Raw genomic sequence first — 13409 nt, 5'->3', positions numbered from 1 at the left:
TAAAAAGCAATTTACATATAAAAAGTGCAATACCAAAGACAATATACAAGTGTGCAAAATTTTCAATACATAGTGCAAACTACAAGTTAAAGTGCGAGACATATGCAACAGATATCAGAATAAATACAGTATAGTCGCTATCAGATGATACCCACGAGGGTAACATCTGATAGCTCTGTACCTTATTGGTATTATAAATATAAACAAGACAGTAATATGACACTAAGACAGTACAATAACATTCATGATTTGGTAATCTAGTGGCCATCAGATAGTACCCACGAGGGTAACATCTGATGGCCGAATACCCGTCTGGTATAGTTAGTGTGAGCAGGACTGATGGTCAAGAAGCCAGTTTTTGACAGCCCCTGAAAAGCTGTGATAATCTGCTATGTTCTTAAGATTTTCTGGAAGCCCGTTCCATTCCTTGATGGCTTTAAAAGAGAAGGCAGATTGAGAGAAAACGGACTTTCTTGTAGGAACATTGCAGTCACCCCTAGACATGGACCTTAACACTCTACTTGTTAGTTGAGAGCGAGGCTGTACATATTTCTTTAGTGGGGGTGGGGCAGCGTCATGCAAGATTTTATGTACCAGGCGAATATCAGAGTACCTGATCAAGTTGTCAAAGCTTAATATTTTAAATTTGTCCAATATGTAGCAATGATGGTAACGTTTGGGCTTTTTATCGAGGATTTTCAACGCCTGATTATGCAATGATCTAAGAGGATTTAGTACTGTTATTTTGGCTTGAGACCATGAGGAAATACAATACAAAATGTGAGATATAATCATAGCATTGAGATAAGATTTTGCTGCTTCTAATGTGTTGGAAGTTAGCAAATGTTGAATTTCAAGACATTACAAACCTTTTTAATATGTTTTTTAAAATTAAGGGTAAGGTCTAATATGATTCCCAAGTATTTAACTTCCTCGACATTTTTAATCATGCAACTATTCACATAAATATTTGGACATACACTTTGACTTTGTTTGTTTGAGAAGTACATTGTAACAGTTTTGTCAGTATTCAAAGTAAGGAAAGATTTGTTGAACCACTCTATTGCTTTTACCATTGCCACAGATAGCTTAGCTGCGACAGAATTTGCGTCGGGACCGTGTGTAAGGAATACTGTGTCGTCAGCGCACGATTTCTACATCGTCACAAATAGAAGGTAGGTCGTTGATGTACAAGCTGAAGAGCAACGGCCCCAGAATGGACCCTTGGGGCACACCTGCTAAACAAGTACTAAATGGAGATGTTTTGTCATTTATCCTTACACACTGGTGACTGGTACGACTGAAATCAACTGACAGTGTTTGAGAGTTTGAAATTTTGCATTTTTGTCAACAGCACTGAATAGTTAACAGTGTCAAAAGCCTTACGGAGACCCCAAAAAACAGCCCCAGCCACCCCTCCCTTGTCCAGACTAGACTTGTATCTGTGGAGTGTTTTGACCGGAAACCAAATTGCATTGGATGCAACATATTTCTGTAGTCCAGGTGGTCAATAAGTTGTTCCGGAACAATTTTTTCTATGACTTTGGAGACCACAGGAAGCACACTAATAGGTCTATAATTCTTGATATCCATACGATTTCCTGACTTAAAAATAGGTGTCACAATAGCTGTTTAAAGGAGTCTGGAAATACACATTCACGTAACGACTGATTAATTATGTGCATAATTGGTGCTGCCAAAATAGTCTTATGCCTCTTTAAGAAAAGCGTGTCAAGTCCCCAAGAGTCTTTTGCTCTGGAGTTTGAAAGTGATGAAATTATGTTAATGACTTTGTCTTCACTCACACCACAAAAATCCATAACGTCCACCTGAGTGGAAAGTGGTCCTCCTCTGTGGCCACATGCCACAATTCCGACAGAGCCAGCAAGTGATGTCGCAGGTTGCTCTGTGTTCGATGGGTTACACAGTTCTGAGATGGAAGTGATAAAATAGTAATTGAACATGTTTGCTACAGTGAGATTGTCCTTTATAGTTTCTCGTCCTTCAGGTAAGAGTGCTCGGCTGTTGTATGATATTAACAGATCCCAAAGATATAAACAATGCATTTCACTCTTTCTATCAAACATTATATTCATCCACAATTGAGTTAAACAAAGCAGGATGCAAACATTTCTACATGACTTAGGCTCCTTATTTCAAGAAATAAGTACAAACAGTAAAATTTCATTGAACAAGCTTCACGCTGCCCTAAATAGCATGAAAAAGGGTAAATCCCCGGGTTGGGATGGTATCCCCCCGGAATTTTATCTTACATTTTGGAATGACTCAGGATATTTGTTCTTAAAAATTATTTTGACTTCAATTGAGAAAGGTTCTTTCATTAATGATGTGTATCATCAGATCAAACTCTATGTAGTAATTACAGGTCTTTATCACTTCTGACGTTAAGGTTTATGCTCAAATCCTGGCTCATTGTATTGATATATATATATATATATATATATATATATATATATATATATATATATATATATATATATATATATATATATACACACACACACACACACACACACTAAGTGTTTCTGCACCGGTGAGCCTGGATCTGTCTGTGTGTCATTCAAAAACCTATGTTTTATCATGTTTGATGTAGGTCATGTGTGTCAGTCAAAACCTGTTAAACGTTAAATCCTGTTCACTCGTCAGTGAATTTTAACCCTGAAAGCAAATGTGCAACTACTGCAGATGACCTATCTACTCATCTGTTAAACCTTAGCTCTGGACTGACAAAGAGCTGAGTCATTATTGAATATTTAAGGTTGGAATGGCCGACCAATGTAACCTTCTCCAGACAAAGACACGGCACAACATGGGACATGTCATGGGATCTGGAGTAAACAAAATACATCAAATTAGGAACCGAGACATTGAAACCCAAACTCTATAGTTACAACTAGAGCACCAGCCAAACTTAAGCCCTCTGCATGCTACACCCTGGTGTAGCATGCAGAGGGCTTTACCCCCAGTTTGGAGCAGGCGTATGTCCCGGGACAACAGTGGAAACCATTGGGCAGCAGCTGATAGAGCAGTGAACATCAGACAGTGAGTGCTAAGGGCCGCCAAAACTGTGTCTGCCCCACGCTCTACCTCATGGTCTACCCCACACTCTGCCCCACGCTCTGCCCCACGCTCTGCCCCACGCTCTGCCCCACGCTCTGCCCCACGCTCTGCCCCACGCTCTGCCCCACGCTCTGCCCCACGCTCTGTCTCACGCTCTGCCCCACGCTCTGTCTCACGCTCTGCCCCACGCTCTGTCTCACGCTCTGATCACTAGTGTGGCTCTGAGTCATCGGGCTGTGGTGACTCTATCCCGTGTGCTTTCAGTGCTGGCCGCTGAAGCGTGTTTCACGCTCCTATCTCCTTTCTTTAATGTAGATCCTGTACACAAATGTCTCTCCTGTCACGTTAGTTAGAATTGGCAATAAATAATTCAAGGCAGCAAAACTAAACAAAACCGGAGTTCCTCCACGATGTGTGGAAGTTCCACTAATGCCGACTAAACACTTCCTGTGGTACTTACAACCAATGTTCCCTCTAATTTTTCACGAGTCTGAGCAAACACACAAACTCCCTGAGCGTCCCATGGACCACTGTGAGCGATATCAGACGTGCGCACTGTGGTCATGCTGCATCACATCCATCCAAGTTAAATGGTTTATTAAAAGAATCAAATTGCCGCATTTACATTTCTGTTATAAGACTTTTAATTAAGTGCTTTAGCCACTTATACAATGAAAATGACAAAAATCTTGCTCATGACCTGTGTAGTATGTTAATGCTATTGGAAGTATAAATATTTAATTTTAACTATGGCAAAACATGAGCTCCCAACCAAACCAAGACAACTGTAAACTCCAATGTTGAAAACAAACTTAATATTTTTATTATAAAGCTCTGACTTGTATTATGAGTATAAGCCATTGTGTGAAGCTTTTGCTGTGACTGAGTGAGATTGTCCTACTGTGTCTGGGAGACAGTCCGTTAACTCTTTTTCAGTAAATGACACGATCATTTAATTTTTACATCTCATAAACTAGTGACAGTCAATGACCAACACACACTGACAGTGTGTATTGGTCAGAATACATGTGACAGTGTGACAGTCATTCTGTGACAGTGGCTCAGTGGTTAGAGGTTGGAGGATCGAGTCCCGCTCGGACCAACTTCTGTCATTGTGTCCTTAGGCAAGACACTTCACCCAAGTGTGTGCGTGATGATTGGTTGTGGTCGGGGGGCCCAGATTGGCATTTGCTAATGCTAATAATTACACATAATACACATTTGACCCAAAATTAAGTCAATAGCAGAATAAACCACACTTACCGATCAGGAACAGCATCAGTCCATCAGCACATCAGGTCCTCTGCTCCTCAGTCCATCATGAGATCTTCACTCGGTTCCATGAACTGCTCCGGGTCCGAGATGCCTCTAGTTTAACTTGTACAAACATCCACAGTGTCCTCGGTCGCGTATTTTCTTTGTTTTGTCCGTTTCGTCATGTTTAAAACGCAAAACTACTACATAACAGTGCGTAACAGTGCGCCCGAGGGCGGGCCGTCGGAACGTTAAGGGGATAAACAGCACTTAGCATCATTAGCGAGTTCCGGCAAGATGGCGGTCCGGGCAGGCAGTACTCCTTGAGCTGTTGTATTTGAATCTCAGAATATCAATTTAGACCTCGATTTTGAACCGCTAAACGGGCATTTGTTGTTCTCTTAAATTTTTTAACAACAAAACTCAATATTAGACGCCTCTCAAACGAACTTTAAGCACTCTTTGAAGAAGTTAAAGATGACCCGGGAAAAACCTGATGCCCAGGCTAAGCTAGCTTCAGCCTCCAAAAGCCCGGTCCCAGCGGCGGCAACGGACCATGAATATGCCATGGAAGTAGTGGCGCCGTCAACCAAAAGGAAAATCCCTGTTACACCAACCAAACCATCCGCAGTACAACCCAGCAAGGTAATCATTTCAAACAAAAACGAGCCAGAGCTGACAGCCCTCACCGCAGCTATTAACAAGCTGACTGACAGATTTGATGACTTTGATGTAAAACTTCGGGAAAACTCCATTATACTAGCCAACCTGACCAAGATAACTGAAATGAATGCTGATGAACTAAAAAACTGTAAAGGCAGACTCTGTGATCTGGAGAAGTCGGTCCCTGCCCTCGTTAAAGAGAATGCTGATTTGAAAGAGCGCGTGTTGGAGATGGAGCGCTACAAACGGCGCTGGAATCTGAAAATACAGGGTTTTAAAGAAAAAAATGATGAGAATACCCGCAAAGAAGCCCTGGAGATCTTGGCTAAAATCGCGCCACAACATGCTTCATCCCTGAATACCGTAGTAGACACGGTGCATCGTCTGGGGAAGAGGGAAGTCGGGAAGCACCGCCAGATAATAATCCAGTTCACCATGAGGCACTACCGAGACATCTTCTGGAAGCTCACCAAAGATTCCAAGGCCTGCAAAGAGTTGGGAATCTTCTTCAAGCAAGATTTCTGCAAGTTCGACCGAGAGGCCAGGGCTGCTGTCTGGCCTAAAATGGAGCAGGCGAGAGCGGCAGGTCAGAACGTCTACTATCGAGGGCACATCGGATACGTTAACGGAGTCCGTGTGCTACCAGGTTGAATGATTTCTTTCAATTTGAAGTTGAACTGAAGTTGAATTGAAGTTCTGAGTTATATGTTTATTGTTGTGAAGAAGTTTTTAAAATTTTGGACAGTTTAAGGGTTTGTTCTATGCTTTAAGTCCACAGAGGCATGTTGTAGTTAACATTTTAAGGTCATACACCTGTTTGGTACTGCGCAGGAATATCTTAAGGTCTACCGCACCTTCATTGTATTTGAGATTCAACGTTCAATAGCACTTTCACACTACTTGTTACCTTTTACTTCTTGTTTTTTTTTATTTATTTTTGTATATTATTTATTGAATTTTATATATGTTGAATTTAAATTTTGTATCCTTAAATACTAGGGGTTTACGAGATGGGGTAAAAAGAAAATCTATTTTCTTATTTTGTAAAAATGTAAATGCTAACTGCATTTTGTTACAGGAAACACACTCTGTGGAGGCAGATGAAAACTTTTGGTCTAATCAATGGGGGGAAAAAATACTTTTCTCTCATGGTACAAACAAATCCTCTGGTGTTGCTTTGCTTTTTAAAAACCGTCAATTTAAAATAATCACTCACAAAAATGATAGTAATGGCCACTGGCTTATTTGTGTCCTCAAATTGACTGATAATTTTCTGATTTTGTGTAATGTCTATGGTTACAACATTCCCAACCTAAACAAATTATTATTAGCTGAAATTTCTGATCATATCAAAGACCTTGGTCGAAAATACTGCACAGACAATATCATTTTAGGAGGAGACTTTAACATGGTTCAAGATGAATGGCTGGATAGACTGCCGTCCAAATTCCATTCCCCTCATATAAACACAGTTTTACAAGATTTCTGTTTAGACGTTAATGTAAATGATCCCTGGAGACTTGCTCATCCATTAAGACAGTCATTTTCTTGGTTCAAACCAGATGGCTCATCTAAATCTCGCATTGATTTCTGGCTAATCTCAAACAACTTTATCCAAAATGAAGTAGATGTTAGTATCTCTGCTGCTCCTTTGACTGATCACTGTCTCATTCAACTTAACTTGACTCCTCAGGTGAAAAAACCCTTTAGCAGAGGCTACTGGAAATTTAACTCCTCACTCCTCACTAATGAAGACTTCTGCAGGGATGTTATTGAACTTCTAGAAACAATATATTCTGACAAAAATCTTAAGGCTTATATTGATAAGTGGGAATTCTTTAAATTCAAAGTACGCCAGATCTCTATTAAGCATAGCAAATTAATAGCTAAACAATGTAAACAGAAAGAAACTGAAATTATTAAGGAATTAAACCAAATTTGCTCTAAACCTCATTTTGATAATGACGATAAACGACAAAAAAGTATTCTTCAGTGCTCCCTTGATGATCTTTACACTAAAAAAGCCAAAGGAGCATACCTTAGATCTAGGGCAAAATGGGTGGAGTTTGGTGAAAAAAGTACAGCATATTTCTGTAACTTGGAAAAAAAAAGACAAGAAAGGAATGCAATTCAAAGTCTTTATATTAATGATCAACTTTGCACTGACCCTCAACTGATCTCCACAGAAATCTCTTCCTTTTATAGCAAGCTGTACATGTCTTCTTACTCTAAACCTCACACTGAGTCCTTTTACAAAACTATTAAAGATTTTATCCCCAAAATTGATAATAATTTCAAACAGGTCTGTGAAGCAGAAATAACTATACAAGAATTGGATAAAGCTCTTAGTTGTTTGTCCAAAGATAAAGCTCCAGGTTGTGATGGGCTGACTAGTAACTTTTATAAATTCTTCTGGGATCACATCAAAGATCTTATCTTCCAAATGCTTAAAGAGGTTCTAGAAAATGGCTCCCTCACTCATACTATGAAACAGGGAGTGATCACTCTTATCCCCAAGCCAGGTAAAGATCCCAACCGCCTTGACAATTTAAGACCTATAACCCTCTTAAATAACGATTACAAGCTCTTAACTCACATTTTTGCAAACAGACTGAAACTAGGCATAACACAAATAATTTCTGAAACTCAATCTGGTTTTATAAAAGGTCGCTCTATTCATAATAATATACGCCTTGTCCTAGATTTAATAGACTATGATTTTCTAATTAACAATGAAGGTTTCATTCTACTTTTAGATTTTTACAAGGCCTTTGATATGATTGAGCATAGTTTTATGTTCCAAGCATTGCAGTCGTTTGGTTTTGGGAGTAAATTTATTAACGTTATACAAACCTTTTATAATGATACCAGTAGCTCTGTTTGTTTACCCCATGGGACCTCTCAGAGATTTCAGATAAACAAAGGAATAAAACAAGGGTGCCCAATTTCACCCCTTTTATTTATTGCAGCAGCAGAGATGCTTTCCATACTAATCAAAAATGCAGACTTTGGCAAGCTTTCAATTGCAGATACAGAATGGTCTATTTGTCAGCTAGCTGATGATACAACCATCTTTTTAAACAACCTGAACGAAATTCCTAAAATACTCCAATTTATTGAATGCTTTTCTAAAGCCTCAGGCCTCAGATTGAATTTAAACAAATGTGAAATCTTACCTCTAAAGCCATGTGCAGTTTCCAGTGTTTGTAACATCCCTGTTAAATCCACTGTTAAATACCTTGGCATGCAAATAACTAAAGATAAGAACGATTTAGAAAAACTCAATATTTGGGACAAACTTCAGACTTGCACTACTTCTCTGAATAATTGGGCACAAGGAGATTTATCCATCTTCGGTAGAATTCTGCTTACCAAAATGGAAAGTATATCTAGACTTATATACCCTGCCTATTCTATAGGAATCCCTAAACCAGCGATTAAATCTATTAATCAAATTAACTTTAATTTCATTTGGAAGCGGAAAACACACTATATCAAACAAGGCAATTTAATCAAGAAATATGAAGATGGAGGTTTGCAAGCGATTGAATTTGACAGCCTGAATGGCACTTTGAAAACAAATTGGCTTAGATCCTTTTTTAAAAATCAAAATAGTTTATGGTTTATTATTCCTGTTAAAATATTTTCAAACTTAGGAGGCTTACAATTTCTTCTCAGATGTAACTACAATGTTAAAAAACTACCCATTCAGCTGTCCTCCTTTCATCAACAAGTCCTTTTATATTGGAGATTAATATATAAGCACAACTATAGTCCACATAACACGCCCCTGTGGAACTGCCAATTCATTACCATTAGAAACAAATCCCTTTTTGTACAAAAGTGGTTTGAAAAGGGTATTTGGTCCCTGATGCATTTATTGAATGACAATGGTAATCTTCTGTCATTTGATGAATTCTCAAGAAAATATGACATACAAACAGAAAAGAAAGAATTTATTAAAATCACTAAGGCCATCCCTCAGAATATTTTGAACACAGTCTCCTTCCTGTTTCATAATCCTAACTGTAGATATCCCACTCTCCCTAAACTTATGATAAATGGCTTCAATATCTCAACTCTCAAACTTCCAAATTGTAAAATTAGACAATTCTTTAATGATGCTATTTATTCTTATATTTCAAATCCAAATTCTATCTCACTATTGTTTTCATCTCAGGAAAAGAAGAAAATTCGTACAATCTATTTGAAACTTCCCATTCCCCCTAAAGCTAAGGAAGTCCATTTTAAAAGTCTTTCAGGCACATACCCGTCTAAAGAACTGCTCAGACGGCGTTTTGGGATGGATGACAATTGTTGTTCTTTCTGTGATGTCAATATTGAATCGACAGAACACTTATTTTTTGAATGTATGTTTTCTAAAGCCTTTTGGGACGATATTCACTACTGGCTCTTCCCCAGGATTCCAAATTTGAAAGACTTTACCAGCAAGGACATTATCTTTGGTATTCTTATGCACGACAAAAAATGTGAAATGATTTTAAATGTGATCTTTATTATGGGTAAATTCTTTATCCACAAGTGTAGGTTTTTAAAAACCACTCCATCCTTCCTCCCTTTCCATAAAGAACTTTGTCTCTTCTTTTCATCTGTAAGTTTTATGGAAAAGAAAGATGCTGTAAAACTTAAAAGTGTAGTAGATGATCTAAATCTCATAGATAACCCCTAGTATACATAATATATATAATTTTTTTTTTTCCTGTTCATTTATATGTATTTTATTATTATTTATTTATTTTTTATTTATTTATCTTTTTTTATGTCCTGTACTTCGTTTTTTTTATAATCTGTCTGTTCTGACTTTTAATTGTGGAACTGTTCTGTTATGCCACAAATATTGTATATCTTTACTCTTAATAAAAAAAAAAAAAAAAAAAAAAAAAAACTTAGCATCATTAGCATCATTAGCATCATTAGCATCATTAGCATCATTAGCATCATTAGCGAGTTTTCACTCCACATCGGCCACATCGGCTAAACCTCTGGGAGCGGGACATGAGGAGCCTCAATGACGTGGATAAGCTGCGCAAATACGTCTGTGAATCACATAATTGTCTGGAGCAGCTCGTCCCCGGTCACACTCACTGGCTGTGTCTCAATTCGCCCACCTGGCCTTAGAATCACCATTGGAAGGGCGGTTCGAAGGGCAGTGACGTAATTTCCGGCGCGACAAGGGCTGTCCCATTTCAACACACCCTACTGAATGCGGCCGACAAACCTGCCCTTCCCTTTGCACCGTTTCCATGGAGATCGGACGTAACCGAAGCCTGCATCCGTGCACACTTCACGCACTTCTATATCCCGTCATGCACCGCGCCTACGCAAAAAAGAGAAGAAAATGGAGTCCGTTGCGCAATACACGTTCAAATGTTCGTACTGGTTTACCTCATCTACAACAGAGCAACATGAAACTATTAAATCTGAATAAAGATCTGCACAGTGTGTGTGATGATTAAAAAGGAGTTACATGGAATAAAGGAATGTGCAGTTATTGCTAGACAATAAGAAGACATTTTTATCATGAAAAATTATTACTGCAATAAGAATAATGTAAGAATGTTCGTTTCTATTGTAAGCGTCAAAGACCAAGAGACTGCAACGTAAAGTCAGAAGGGTTTAATGAGTTGAACACAGGTAATGTGGACAATGAAGCAACGGACTCTCCGGAAAGGACAGAAGAGAGTCCTGAGACGTGCACAAAATCTTCATGTGTTCCTTTACATTCCATAGGTCTGCACCCCCTCGTGGGCACGTGTCATTTACCTTCGTGTTAGTAAATCAAGACACTAGCTTGATGTAGCACTGCACTGCTAGAAAATACCTTATAATAATCAGATGAAAAGAACTGGCACGGCATAGAAGGGAAACAGCGCCCTCTACTGTTATTAAAGTGGTGTAGCCACGGGCCAAAATACCGAACCATTAAACTGCAATATCCCACTTTATGTACAACTAATCAGTGTCTCTGGTTTATAGACTATGAATGTAGAAATTATATTGTTACCTCTGTCTCTGTTATTACGTTTTCACAAGGTATATTTTGTTTAAGTTATGAAGTAGCTACAATTGAGTAAAAAAATCACCTCGAACGTTATATTTGCCTATTGATATTCAATCTAAACAGAAAGAAACGGCTGTGACGACGACATCTTGACTTTTTTTCTATTAAATAATAAATCATTAAAAATAACGTAAGTAATGTACGTATCGTACGCTCAAAGACAGAGGTGGAAGTGCGGTCCCTGGTTTAGGCCTGTCCCACTTCAGCAAGATGGAGGCTACACTGAGGAGGGCAGACTCTCGACCGGAACCTTGAAACTACACTTTGAAGAGTACTTCGTAAGGACCCTTGAAGGGTGCATTTGGCGAATTGAGACACAGCCACTGACTCACATTGAAAAATAGCGCAGAATGAATTGTTGTGTGTTTATTTTATTTTCAACTTCGGTTGGATTTTTCTGTGCGCGGAGACCGTGTCAGCAGTGCGCAATTGCGCACGCGCGCAGCTTGGAGGGAGCAGTGCTTACAACATAAAGGTCTGTGGCCGCGTGTCCCAATTGTGTGTCCAGCTACAGGAGCAGCTTTATTGTGACATTTAATGCAGCGCAAATACAGACAGATGAGAAATATGTTCGACTTGCTGTTTGTTTGAGAGTAAGTTTTACAACCAACCTCATGCAGTTCCTTCTAATACCACAACAGTCGAAGCAACAAACTGTCGTTTATCTCAGATCAAAGAAGTGATATGTTTGAGAGACATGTGATACAAATTATCGACTGGGGTTAAATGGTAAATGTTAACATTTATATCTCTTTTCTTCCTTCAGGGCATTCAAACCTCTTTAAATCAAGTGTTAATAGGTGGGATAAGTGTGTTGCCCAAGGACACAATGACAGCATTCATCTGTAGGAGCTGGAATCGCACCACCAACCTGTGGGTGAGTGGATTTGACTGCCCTACCAATAATGTTTAAGGCAAAAGTGGGATTGGAATCATCTCATCCTTTTGATCAGAGGACTAGCACTGATTGGGCCATCCCACATTAGGACAGAGGTTTTTCATGCTCTATGGTCCGATTCCAGACCCTTCTGGATTCAAACTGGATGTAGAAGGGACTGACTGCCCAGGAAACAAGGAAATGCCCCTGCATAAAGTCGACACAAAGAGACAAGCCATATGGAGCCACAACAGCTGACAGGCTGCTTCATGTGAAACCTCATGTGGAGGAGTCAGGACCACCCTGGAGTTTACTTAAGGTGAGACTCTGCAGAGAGTAGGAAAAAATCTTACATTTGTTTTGTAGTTCTTACACTTGTTTTGTAGTTTACTTCTATCAATGTAAGAAACAAATATATTACAAGCTTTTCATCTTGTAATGTTTTTATATAAAAAATAAGAAATTTGATGTGGAGAAACTGAAAAAATTTGAAACATTTTTTTGGGACGTATAAATCTCAATCTCAGTGCATTCAAAATGAACTTTTCCTAAGTGTGTTTGCCTATCAATTCATTTTCACTTCTGAATCACTTCTAAAAAGCTATGCTTTTTTATTTTTATTTTTTTGCTATTTTTAAATAGCACGTTTTATATTTTTTCTATATAATGGCTCAAAATAACTATTATTCCCAAAAATAAATATGCAAATAATATTTGAATTTGTTGGCCTTGAATGGTTTTACAAGAGAAAAAAGAATCTTTACATTTTCTTTAACCATGTGTTTGCAAAATGGACTGAAAGTCACAGGTCCCTTTGGGTCCCAGAGCACAAACTCTGTAACAATCAAACAAACACGTAAATGGACACAAATGTTACATTGATCGTCTGAGTTACGCCTTGTGCTATATTCAAATACTTATAATTTACTGGCACTCACTATCACTGAATCATATTGATTAATTTTGGTGATGTTTACTGTGATTGATAATGTTTTTTAAATAAATGTGATTGTTTCTAAGCCACTGTGTGTGAAGGTGTTTTATATATAGCCTTTAAAGGTCCTATGTTACACATAGTTGACTCTTGTGAGCTTTTAGCCATTTTATAATGTTGTTTCCTCCTCAAAAACATATCTGGAGTTGTTTTTAGTTTCATCCACACATATTTGAGTAATCTTTTATTATTAGTCTGTCTACATCTCCAAAGCTCAAAATGCTCTGTTCTACTGAACAGTATTTTTCAAGTTAACAGCTCCTTTTATCTTTAGTTCAGTAGAGATTGGAAATTCCAGGGCTGAAATTATGCAAATGATTGTAGTGTAGGTGTATGGAGTTTAAAAACACTGTGGAGCACTTCCTGTATTACCACATGATGACATCACAAGGTGGAACAGAGTGTTTTCTATTTGAGAGAAGAACTCAGCCTAAATATGTAGAGTTTGTGTGTTAAAC

This window comes from Periophthalmus magnuspinnatus, chromosome 16 (assembly GCF_009829125.3).
Source record: "Periophthalmus magnuspinnatus isolate fPerMag1 chromosome 16, fPerMag1.2.pri, whole genome shotgun sequence".
In the NCBI taxonomy this organism is placed as follows: Eukaryota; Metazoa; Chordata; class Actinopteri; order Gobiiformes; family Gobiidae; genus Periophthalmus; species Periophthalmus magnuspinnatus.
The sequence above is the reverse complement of the archived record's forward strand: the minus strand, read 5'-3'. Positions refer to the sequence as shown.